Genomic DNA, 11,933 nt, shown 5'->3' with positions numbered 1-11,933 from the left:
GTATAGGCGTGGACCACCACGCTTGGCTTGGCCTCCTCCAGTTCTTCACTTCTTTAGATGTCTGTTAACTCCTTGTTAGTTTCTGTGGCTGTTCAGTGGGTTAATACACACTAGGTGGACACCAAAGGCCTGGAACATTACTGGGCAAGAACAGTGAGCCAATCCACATGGAAAGCACCCTCTTCTCAGGGTCTTTCACCGCTAGCCAGATGCTGAGACCCTGCCCACTCCCTGTGAGTCTCCACATGCTTCCAGAAGCCTTAGTTGGTGGATGTCAGCTTCACTGCACAAGGAGCCACTCTCTTCCCGCTGCCCTGGAAGGAGATGTCCATATTGTGTATTAGCTGGAGACTCTGGGCCGCACCAACCCTTGTTCCCCTGATGACCAGCAGCCCTTCTTGAATTAAACTGGTTGTAGCCAGTAAAGACAGCCACATTCCCTTTAAGTAAAATACTAAAACTATACAGGCATGTAACACTTTTTAAATATTTCCATCTGACATTTTAAAAGTTACATGTTTTTGGGGAGCTAGGTCAGATTGAGGAGAGATTTTTCTCATAACACCTCCCCTCTCTCCCTATGAAGGAAGAGACTAGTGCAGCGTGTTCTGGAATCTGACATCATCAAAGGATGGATAACGATCAAGGGCCTGTGGGTGATGAGTGACCTTCCCTGTGCTGAGGAAGCCTGCATAGTGGCCACCCAAGTGAAGGATCCTGCTGAGTACTCAGGGGCTGGTGTTGCTGTCAGGGATGTTAGCCAAGAGCCTCGGCTTCCTGTAAAATGAGGATGATGATGTCCAACAGCTTATGGGACCTTGGTAGGATCCAATGAGATGGTTCATGTTTAGGGCTTGGCATGGTGTTTGGCATACAGTAAGATCAATACATCTTGTTCTTTTTTCTCTTCTCAGCAGAAGTCCCAGCATTTTTCATCTTTCAATCTCACCTCCTTTTCATGATAATAGAGAGGCAACAAGAACTCAGGGCATGCAATGGGGCTCAACTTCTACTCTCTGCCACAATTTCATCATGATTCCCCCAAAGAGCAGAGCCCCAGGAGCCAGCAGGCGGCAGGGTTGGCATTTCTGGACTGGATTCATTCATAATAAGATCAAAATTTCAAATCCGTATGTCTCGGGTGCCATCTGCTGATAGATCAGACCAGATGGTATAATTGAGTGTTGCAAGGATTATATTTTATGGTGTTTTTAAAAATGTACTATTATGAGCCAGGTGCAGTGGCTCATGCCTGTAATTCCAGCACTTTGGGAGGCTGAGGCAGGTGGATCACCTGAGGTCAGGAGTTTGACACCAGCCTGACCAACACGAAGAAACCCCTTCTCTACTTAAAATACAAAAATTAGCCAGGCGTGGTGGCGCACGTCTGTAATTGCAGCTACTCGATAGGCTGAGGCTGGAGAATCGTTTGAACCTGGGAGGTGGAGGTTGTGGTGAGCTCAGACTGACCATTGCACTCCAGCCAGGGCAACAGTAGCAAAACTCCGTCTCAAAAAAAAAGATAAAATAAAATTTATTATTATGGCCAGGCATGGTGTCTCACACTTCTAATCCCAGCACTTTGGGAGGCCAAGGCAGCCTCAGGATTTTGAGACCAGCCTTGCCAACATGGTGAAACCCCGTCTCTACTAAAAATACACAAAATTTGCTGGGAGTGGTGGCATTCGCCTGTAATCCCAGGTATTCAGGAGGCTGAGGCAGGACAATCACTTGAACCCGGGAGGTGAGGGTTGCAATGAGACGAGATCGCACCACTGCACTCCAGCCTGGGTGACAGAGCATGAAAAAAAATTTACTATAATGTGAATACTATTAGAGTATAAATATTTGTGTTGTAATTTATGTATATGAAAGATTAGAACTTTTAAAGAATGCAACATGATATGTTAAGAATGGTTAATGGCCAGATGTGGTGGTTCATGCCTGTATTCCTGGCACTTTGGGAGGCCGAGGTGGGCAGATCACGAGGTCAGGAGTTCCAGACCAGCCTGGCCAACATGATGAAACCCCGTCTCTATGAAAAATACAAAAAATTAGCCTGGCGTGGTGACAGGCGCCTGTAATCCCAGATAGTCAGGAGGCTGAGGCAAGAGAATCGCTTGAACCTGGGAGGCAAAGGTTGCAGTGAGCTGAGAATGCACCACTGCACTCCAGCCTGGGTGAAAGAGGAAGACTCCGTCTCAAGGAGGGTGAGTAAAAGAATACTTAACTTGGTTTGAAATGTCAAAACAAATGAGATTTTAAAAACCAATTTTAAAGACACTGAACAATAATCATTCCTTCTTTAAAATATATTTAGAATAATACAATTTTAGCTTTGAAAGGAAACATTACAGTTTTTTAAAATATTGAGTTTATTTTATTTTATTTTATTTTGTTTTATTTTATTTTATTTGGAGACAAAGTCTCACTCTGTCGTCCAGATTGGAGTGCAGTGGCATGATCACGGCTTACTGCAGCCTTGAACTCCTAGGCTCAGGTGATCTCCCTGCCTCAGTCCCCCTAGTAGCTGGAACAACAGTCATGCACCATCACGCCTGGCTTATTTTTGTATTCTTAGTGAAGACCAGGTTTCACCATGTTGCCCAGACTGGTCTTGAAATTCTGGGCTCAAGCGATCCACCTGCCTCGGCCTCCTAAATTGCTGGGAGTGAGCCCTTATAGGCATGAGCCACTGCACCCAGCCTTGAGTTTATTTATTTATTTATTTTGGAGATGGAGTCTCACTCTTTCACCCAGGCTGGAGTGCAGTGGTACGATCTCAGCTCACTGCAACCTCTGCCTCCAGGGTTCAAACAATTCTCCTGTCTCAGCCTCCAGAGTAGCTGGGATTACAGGCATGCACCACCACACCTGATTAGTTTTTGTATTATTATTTTTTTTTTTTTTTAGTAGAGACAGGGTTTTGTCATTTTAGCCAGGCTGGTCTGGAACCCCTGACCTCAGGTGATCCACCCACCTCGGCTTCCCAAAATGCTACGACTATAGACGTGAGCCACCACGCCCAGCCTATTTTTTTCTTTATAGCAGCTTTAGATTCACAGAAAAACTAAGCAGAAACTGCAGAGTTCTCATCTACCTTCTTCCCCCTTCAATACACAGCACCCCCACAAGATCAGCACCCACACCAGCACAGAGCATTCGTCACAATCAATGAGCCACAGGGACACATCATTATCACCCAATGTCCATAGTTCACATGAGGGATCGTTGCTGGTTTTGTACATTCTATGGCTTTTAACAAAGGGATAATGACATGTATCTACCATTAGAGCATCATGCAGAGTAGTTTTGTTTCCTTAAAAGTCCTCTGTCCTCTTTCCATTCATCCCATTGTACTCCAAATGCCTCGCAACCACTTGGTTTTCTACCATCTCCATAGAAAAAGGCAGAAGCCTTTTCTGGAATGTCTAACAGGAGGAGTCTTTTCACATTGCCTTCTTTCACTTGTACAATAACGTGCATTTAGGAATCTTTCATGTCTTTTTATGGCTTCGTAATAGTTCACTGACCAGATGGATCACAGTTTCTTTATCCAGTCACCCACTGAAGGGCATCTTTCTTGCTTCCAAGTTTTGGCGATTATGAATAAAGCTGCTATAAACATCCAGGTGTGGGTTTACTCACTTCGTTAAATACCTGGGAGCAAGATGACTGAATCGTAGGGGTATGGTATGGTTTACAAGGATTTTTTCTTTCTTGACAATCTCACTTGTTCGATATTGCTGCTAAAGGTCAGGAACTTTGTCTCAATCATCCTGTGGTCCCACTGCTGAGCATGGAACCTGGCACTTGGTAGCAAATGCTGTTGACCACATGATGCATGGAAATGTTTATCATCAGTATAGCCACTAAATTGCTAACGTGGGGACGTCAACAGTAGCTCGCTACCAATAATACAAATAAGTTGGATTATGGAAAAAATAGCCCTTGTGATACTGTGGATACTCCATGTGTATCATGAAAGTACAGCAATTGGCCAGGTGCAGTGGCTCACATCTGTAATCCCAGCACTTTGGGAGGCTGAAGTGTGTGGGTCACTTTAGGTCGGAAGTTTGAGACAAGCATGGCCAACATGATTGAAATCCTGTCTCTATTAAAAATACAAAAATTGACTGGGCGTGGTGATGCATAGGTGTAGTCCCCACTACTTGGGAGACTGAGGGAGGAGAATTGCTTGAACGCAGGAGGTGGAGGTTGCAGTGATCGAAGATCATGCCATTGCACCCCAGCCTAGGCAACAGAGTGAGACACCATATCAAAAAAAGAAAAAGAAAGAAAGAAAGGGAAAGGAAGAAAGAAAGAAAGAAAGAGAGAAAGAGAGAGAGAGAAAAACAAAATGAAACAAAACAAGAAAGTCCAGCATGGTAGGAGGTACATAGAGGTACATGAGGGCGACCTTCATTTGTTTTTCATCCTTTTTCCCTTCTCTGGACAGCATTCTGAATGCAAAACATTCCAAAACCACAGAGCAAACATCTCCTATAATCTTCCCCTTATCCCAGACTTCTCTTCACAGTGTATGTGCTAGTGTCTTCCAGACTTTTGTATGACTTGCTATACAGAAGATCAGATCAAATGGGCATGTCCCTAAAAAGTGGTGACTTGGCAGTTCTGGACTCACTTTGCAGGGTGCCAGGACCTCTGTGAGAATCAAGCAGTAGCTCCAGGAGCCAGGGCTTTGGGTCTCTTCTGTGCATCTTCAGGAGCTTTTATTGACCTTTCTCACTACAACCCCCTTCTTGACTACCAACTTCCAATCCGAAAACAACATCCAACTGGATCATGAACTTCCACCCAGTTAACCCTGATTGAGTTTTCAATTTTCTTCTCATGAAGTGATTAAATTAGATAGGCATTTATGAAAGTGAAAGAAGTAATAACAGGATGAAGGTCTAAAACTCATTTATTCACTTATTCCACAAACACTGGTAAAGTTTGACTAATATGTGACCTTCACAGTGATACAGGGAATGATTTAATCTGTTTCTGACATTAGAATATATATATATCTTTATTGGAGAATCTTTGGCCACATCAAAAGTATCAAAACATTTCAGCATTAAAGCAGCTTTAAGAAGACAGGGATGTCATCCCTAAAAACACAATAAAAATCTCAGTGTATCCACTGGTCACCTGGGTTTTATGCTACCTAACATGGTAGATCATATGCCCATTCAGGTGGAAGACAGGAACTACTGAGGGTGTAATTTTTCTCAAGGTTAAGGTCAAGGTTTCACTGAAAGAAATCAGGCCTACATTACAAAGTAAGGTGAGGGCTGGGCTGGATGGGACTAAGTGTTCTAATGGGACCCTAGGAGGGAACCAAGACAACATAAAACATGGCAGGTATTTTGTGGGCATCTGGACAAAAGGATTGAAAGACTTTTTTTTTTTTAGATTGGGTGTCACCCACGGTGGTGTGCAGTGTTGCAATCTTGACTCACTGCAACCTCTGCCTCCCAGGCTCAAGCAATCATCCCCTCTCAGCCTTCTGAGTAGCTGGAACTTCCAGCATGTGGCAGCATACCTGGCTAATATTTTGTATTTTATGCAGAGAAGAGATTTTGCTACATTTCCTGGGCTAGTCTCAGAATTCCTGGACTCAAGTGAACCATCGTGCCCAGCAATGTTATTGTGGTTTTAAATGACAGATTTTCTTTGTTTTTAAGAAAACCACAGAGATATGCCATATGCTATTTTCTTTTCTTTTTTTTTTTTAACTTTGAAATGAAGTCTCACTCTGTCACTCAGGCTGGGGTGCAATGGCATGATCTCAGCTCACTGCAACCTCCACCTCCCAAATTCAAGTGATTCTTCTGCCTCAGCCTCCTGCGTAGCTGAGATTACAGGTGCGAGCCAACACACCCAGCTAATTTTTGTATTTTTAGTAGGGTTGGGGTTTCACCATATTGGCCTCACTGGTCACGAACTCCTAACCTCAGATGATCCACCTGCCTTGGCCTCCCAAAGTGCTGGGATTACAGGCAAGAACCACCATGCCCCATCATATATGCTATTTTCTATTAATTTTTTTAGTAGTGATGGGGTCTTTACTACCTAGTCTGGTCTTGAGGCAGAAATTTAAACACAATAATAACAATAAATACTACATTCATTTACTCCAAGAAAAGTTACAGACAAAGCTATAAGAAGGTCATAGTGACCTAGTCTGAGAAGTAAAAGCCAAGGCCCAGAATGTGTCAGGCAAAGGTAAAACAAACAAACAAACAAACAAACAAAAAAACAAGTTTTCCTCTGCCTAGCAAGCTCATTTCAAGGACAGTTATAAGATAATGCTGTTGGAGAAGTTGAAATGAAAGGAATAGGCTCCAGACACCCACTGCTCCAGAGCAAGGGTGATTAAAAAAAAAAAAAGAAAAATGGCAAATGTCTGTATTTAGCCAGTTCTTCTTTTTTCTTTTGATGCAGCTACAAGGCCACCAGCTATGCAAGGCCACAGTTATGTAATAGATTACATTACCTGTCATTGTATGATTAACTGCCATTGTTTTGCTTCTGTAAGCCTGCTTATAAAAATCCTGCTCAGTCTTTGTTCAATGCTCAGCTTTTTGGATATGAATCCACTGAGCCAGTGTGTACCTTAAAAAAAAAAATCCTCCTGTTTTCCCATATCAGTCTCTCTGGTCCTCAGTTTCTCAGAACTTTTTGGTGAGCCAGACAGGAGGAGTGGAGATGACAGGTTTACTTTCTCCTTTTCTTGTGGGGATGGAGCCCAGGGTCAAGGGAAACCTGTGACTCCAGGCGCTGCTGGGAGAACTTCAGCCCAGAGGGGAGATCGGCTCTCCTGTGACCTGGTGCCCCCACCCAGCAGCACAACAGAACCTGAGGGGCTACAGGATGATTCCAGGAGCAGTGTGATTCCTTCAGGACTGCAGTAAAGTTTTGGGACCAAAGACAGGATCCGTCCCATAAGGACGGAAGGGGAGCCTGATCGCCTCCAAGTGTGTAACTAGTAATCTGACCCAGAGAGGCTGGAGGTGGTGACAGAGGCTCGCCAATTCAGATGAATCTCACACCCTACCTGGCACACAATGCAAGAGTGGCTCCCCAAGTCGGTTAGGAAAAGAAAACTGGAGGTGGTGAGAGTGGCTCACAACCCCAATTAGGAACACACGAACTGGGAGTGGTGAGGTGTGTGAAAGTGTGTGAAAGATACAGTTCAGGGAGGAACCAATGTGGGAGTGGCATGGGGAGTCACAGATCTCTTAGCATGGTCTGTGTGCTCCAAGCGAAGTGTGGGGCCAACGTGCACCAGTGGCGAACCGCATACAGCTAATAGGAGCTGCCCCACAGCTCAGAGTTATGGTGGGAATAAAACCCTTTCTTAAGCCAAGTGGCATCTGAAAAGTCCCATAATAGGAGATGATCTGGTGGGTCTGAGGCAAAAGGAAGGGTGGGTGTGCTGCATCGTAAAGCGAGGAAATAGGAGGAAAGTCATCAAAACACACTCCATTGGGGTGCATGTTACAAAACTTTAATAAAGGTTTTGCAGGAGATTATGGAGTTATGCTAACCTCCTAGAGATTGAGAACTCTCTGTGAATTCAAATGGCCTTCTTTTGGTGTTGGATGGCCAACCAAAGGAACTATAGATAGGGAAATAATTGACTGTGTATTTAAGGTGGTGACAGGGGTTGGAGGACAGCCTGGGCACCCAGATCAATTTCCTTATATTGACTTACGGTTAAATATAGCACAGACAAGACCAGCAGGGTCCAGCTCTGTTTAGCCAGTTAGTGCAAAACACTTGTGGCCAGAGCCGTGCCAAAAATGAAAGTAAGAACAGCTTTACAGGCAGACACAGAGTTAAAGGCAAAGTCCCAGAGGGAGCAAAAAAGCCAGTTTTGCAGGAGCCACCAGAGGGAATAGAGATTCCTACTCCATATGTCCCAGCCTAGCCTCCTTTACCGAGGCCAACAGCCCCCCAGGAACCAGATTCAGGAGCTAGCACACCCAAAGTCTCACCCCAAAGGAAGGATCAGAGGCTTGAGAGGCCAGGGAAGGAAGTCAAGATGGTTAAGCAGGCCATCTCAGATCTAGCCATGCTTGAGTTATGCAAATGCATCTCAGGGAGATGGGAGGACCCATTTATTATGATGACCAAGGCCAAGTCAGGTGGGGGAAATGGACTTTCATCTATCATCCCTTTTCAACCATTGATCTCTTGAACTGGAAACACCATACTCCCTCCTATATGGCAAAGCCCCAAGCTCTTATAGATCTGATGCAGTCCATCTTTCTGACACACAATCCAACCTGGCCAGACTGCAGGCAGTTTTTTCTCCCACAGTTTAATGCTGAGGAGTGTCAGAGAGTAACACAGGCAACTCTCTGCTGGCTAGAAGCCCGCTGTTCTCTCTCTACACTTTGTCTCTGTGTCTTATTTCTTTTCTCAGTCTCTCATCCCACCTGATGAGGTATACCCACAGGTGTGGAGGGGCTGGCCCCCTTCCTTTAGGGGCAGCAGGATTCTGCCACATCTGGATTCCAAATTTTTCAGTGATGGCTAAGGCATTATAAGAAGCCACAAAATCAGAGAAAAAGAGCCCCTCCTTTGGGAAATTAATCAGGAAATAGCATTCAAACAGCTCAAGGAAGCTTTAGGTCAGGCCCAACCTTAGGACTACCAGATATAATTAAGCCTTTCTTTCTATGTATTCATGAATGAAAAGGAATGGCTATAGGGGTTCTGACTCAAATTATAGAATCATGGCATTGCCCAGTGGCATATTTATCCAAACAATTGGACTCTGTGGTGCTAGGATGGCCTCCTTGCCTTAAGGCATTAGCTACCACCATCTTGTTAACACAAGAAGCTAGCAAATTAACTCTGGGACAGCAGCTAACTGTGCGGGTGCCACACTCAGTTATAACTTTGATGGACCAAAGAGGGCATCTTTGGTTATCAAACCCGAAAATGACTCAGGTCTTCCTTGTGAGAACCCTTACATTATTTTAGAAACAGTGAACACCTTAAACCTGGCTCCTCTGCTCCCAGTCTAACCGGGGGCTCCCCTCCATGACTGTGTTGCAACAGTAGATGAGGTGTTCTCCACTCGGAAAGATCTTGCAGACAGACCTCAGAGACCCGGATGTTGAATATTTCACAGATGGAAGTAGTTTTGTGCTAGAAGGGGTTCAAGATGCCAGATATGCAGTAATAACATTGGACTTAGTAGTAGATGCTCTGCCTCTGCCTACTGGAACATGAGCTCAAAAGGCAGAATTAATAGCCCTGACAAGAGCACTGTTTCTAGCAAAAGAGAAGAAGGTCAATATTTACACTGATTCTAAGTATGCTTTTACTATGTTGCATGTACATGAAGTTATAGACAAAGAGAAAGGGCTTTTAACAGCTGGAGGCAAAGAAATCAAGTACAAAGAAGAGATTCTACAGCTCTTAGAGGCTGTATGGCCTCCAGGAAAAGTAGCTTTAATGCACTGCAGATGGCACCAAAAGTCAGGGACACCAAAAACCAAAAGAAACAGAAAGGCAGATAGAGAGGCAAAGAGGGGAGCAATGATTACATCACATTTTAAAGAGGAAGCCTTAGCTATGCTTCTCCTCCCAGAAGCTCCTCTCCAAGAAGACCCAAGTTCTACTCCAAATGAAAGAGCCTGGTTTGCTCAAGAAGCTGGAAAATATATTAAAGGAGGGTGGTGGAAATTCTTCAATGGGACATTAGCCATTCCAGAAATGTTAGCTCCTACGTTTCTGAAGCAAATTTATCTAGGAACTCATATGGGAAAAAATGGCACTGGAAACATTACTGAAATGCTGTTTCTATGTGCCGTGGCCATCATTTGAGCTGTTTGTAAACAATGTTTAACCTGTGCTCAGAACAACCCGTGACAGGGGCCCACTCAACCCCCAAGAATTCAGGAAGTAGGAACCATGCCTTGTGAAAACTTTCTTATAGACTTTACCAAACTACCCCATGCCGGAGGCTATCAGTATATGCTGGTGCTTATTTACACCTTTTCAGGATGGGTTGAAGCTTTCCCCACCAGAACAGAAAAAGCATGAGAAGTGACTAAAGTACTGCTAAGAGACATTATCCCCATGCTTGGACTGCCTCTAACTTTAGGGTCCGTTAATTGCACGGCATTTGTAGCTGAAATAGTGCAAGATTTAACAAGACTGCTAAAAATAAAATGGAAGTTACACACAGCCTATCAGCCGCAAAGTTCAGAAAAAGTGGAATGCATGAACCAGACACTCAAGGAGCTACTGAAGAAATATTTCCAGGAAACCTATCTGAGATGGGATCAGGTCTTGCTATGGTCCTCCTCTGAGTCAGGTGCACCCTCACCAAACAAACTGGATATTTGCCCTATGAGATTTTGTTCAGTCAGCCTCCCCCAGTCATGAGTCAAATTAAAGGTGATCTCCTTGAACTAAGAGAATTAACCTTAAGAAAGCAAATGCAGGCATTAGGGACAGACTTGCAAAGTGTCCATGGGTGGGTACAGGAAAGAATGCCTATAAGCCTGACAGACCAGACACACCCCTTTAAACCTAGTGACTCTGAGTTAAAAAGTTGAATTAAATTCTCTAGGACCCATATGGGATGGGCCCTATTCTGTAACCTTTTTTTTGTTGTTGTTGTTGTTGATGCAGAGTCTTGCTCTGTCCCCCAGGCTGGAGTGCAGTGGTATGATCTCAGCTCACTGCAAGCTCTGCCTCCTGGGGGTCGCACCATTCTCCTGCCTCAGACTCCCAGGTAGCTGGGACTACAGGTGCCCGCCACCATGCCCGGGTAATTTTTGTATTTTTTTTTTTAATAGAGATGAGGTTTCACCGTGTTAGCCAGGATGCTGTCCATCTCCCAACCTCGTGATCCACCCGCCTCAGGCTCTGAAAGTGCTGGGATTACAGGCGTGAGCCAACACACCCAGCCCTATACTGTAATCTTGTGTACTCCCTCTGCTGTTAAAGTTGCAGGCGTTGTGCCTTGGATCCACCACAGTTGGCTGAAACCGAAGCTCAGGACAAGTGGACCAGCCAGCAGGACCCAGATCACCCAACTCATCCTGAGATGAGACACAGCTGATCCTGAGATGAGACCAAGCTGATGCTAAAGATGACTGCCCTGCTCTGGTCACTCCAGAAGCTGACCAGTCTACGTACAGCTGAAGGTTGAGGAGACAACAAGCCCTGCTCTAGTCACACACTGGAAGCTGACTAGTCTACGCACGGCCGAAGCTTGAGGACTCATCAAGCAAATAAACATAGTTAGAAATCTTAGGACTAGTAGTTTTCCTTGTAATACTGTTTTCCTATTGTTCACTGAAACCTCTGCTTCCTCAGTTCAAGCAATTCTCCTGCCTCAGCCTCCCAAGTAGCTGGGACTACAGGCACAACACCACACCCAGCTAATTTTTCTATTTTTACTAGAGATGAGGTTTCACCATATTGGCCAGGCTGGTCTCAAATTCCTAACCTCATGATCCACATGCCTCAGCCTCCCAAAGTCCTGGGATTACAGGTGTGAGCCACTGCGCCCAGCTGTCCTGCTTCTTTCTAACTGGGGATCTGCTCCCCACACATTCTCCTCTGTGTTCCTCAGGCCACGAATATCTCTGAGGTCCGTGAGTGTGAGGTCTCTTGCAGGTGCCATTCTTTCCTTTCTCTCAGGACTTTTTTTATTGGTGTGTCTCTGGGCCATAAGGAATGTGAGCCTGTGAAGAACAGGCCGGACTCTGCAGGACACAGAGGCCCTGGAGAGGCAGACAGTGGAGCAAGCAGGGGCTGAATTTACCTCGTTTTTACCCAAAGGAGGCTCCTAACCACTGTCGCCACTGACACAGTGGCTCCAATAGAAAGAAAATAGGGGATGACTCCACACATTTCCTTGAGCAGCTAGAAAAAAAAATCCCTGTTGATAT

The 11,933-nt window shown here is 44.9% G+C and overlaps 1 long non-coding RNA gene across 1 annotated transcript; it reads left to right on the top strand.

Annotated features, from left to right (window-relative positions):
- Positions 1-656: 656 nt before the first annotated feature.
- LOC129525080 (uncharacterized) lies at positions 657-1,127 on the top strand. Its single transcript, XR_008669134.2, has 2 exons — positions 657-821; positions 918-1,127. It is a non-coding gene; the product is annotated as an uncharacterized lncRNA (long non-coding RNA).
- Positions 1,128-11,933: the final 10,806 nt, after the last annotated feature.

The sequence above is a fragment of the Gorilla gorilla genome, chromosome 1 (genome assembly GCF_029281585.2).
Source record: "Gorilla gorilla gorilla isolate KB3781 chromosome 1, NHGRI_mGorGor1-v2.1_pri, whole genome shotgun sequence".
Lineage (NCBI taxonomy): Eukaryota > Metazoa > Chordata > Mammalia > Primates > Hominidae > Gorilla > Gorilla gorilla.
This window is presented reverse-complemented; position numbering and strand designations above follow the sequence as displayed.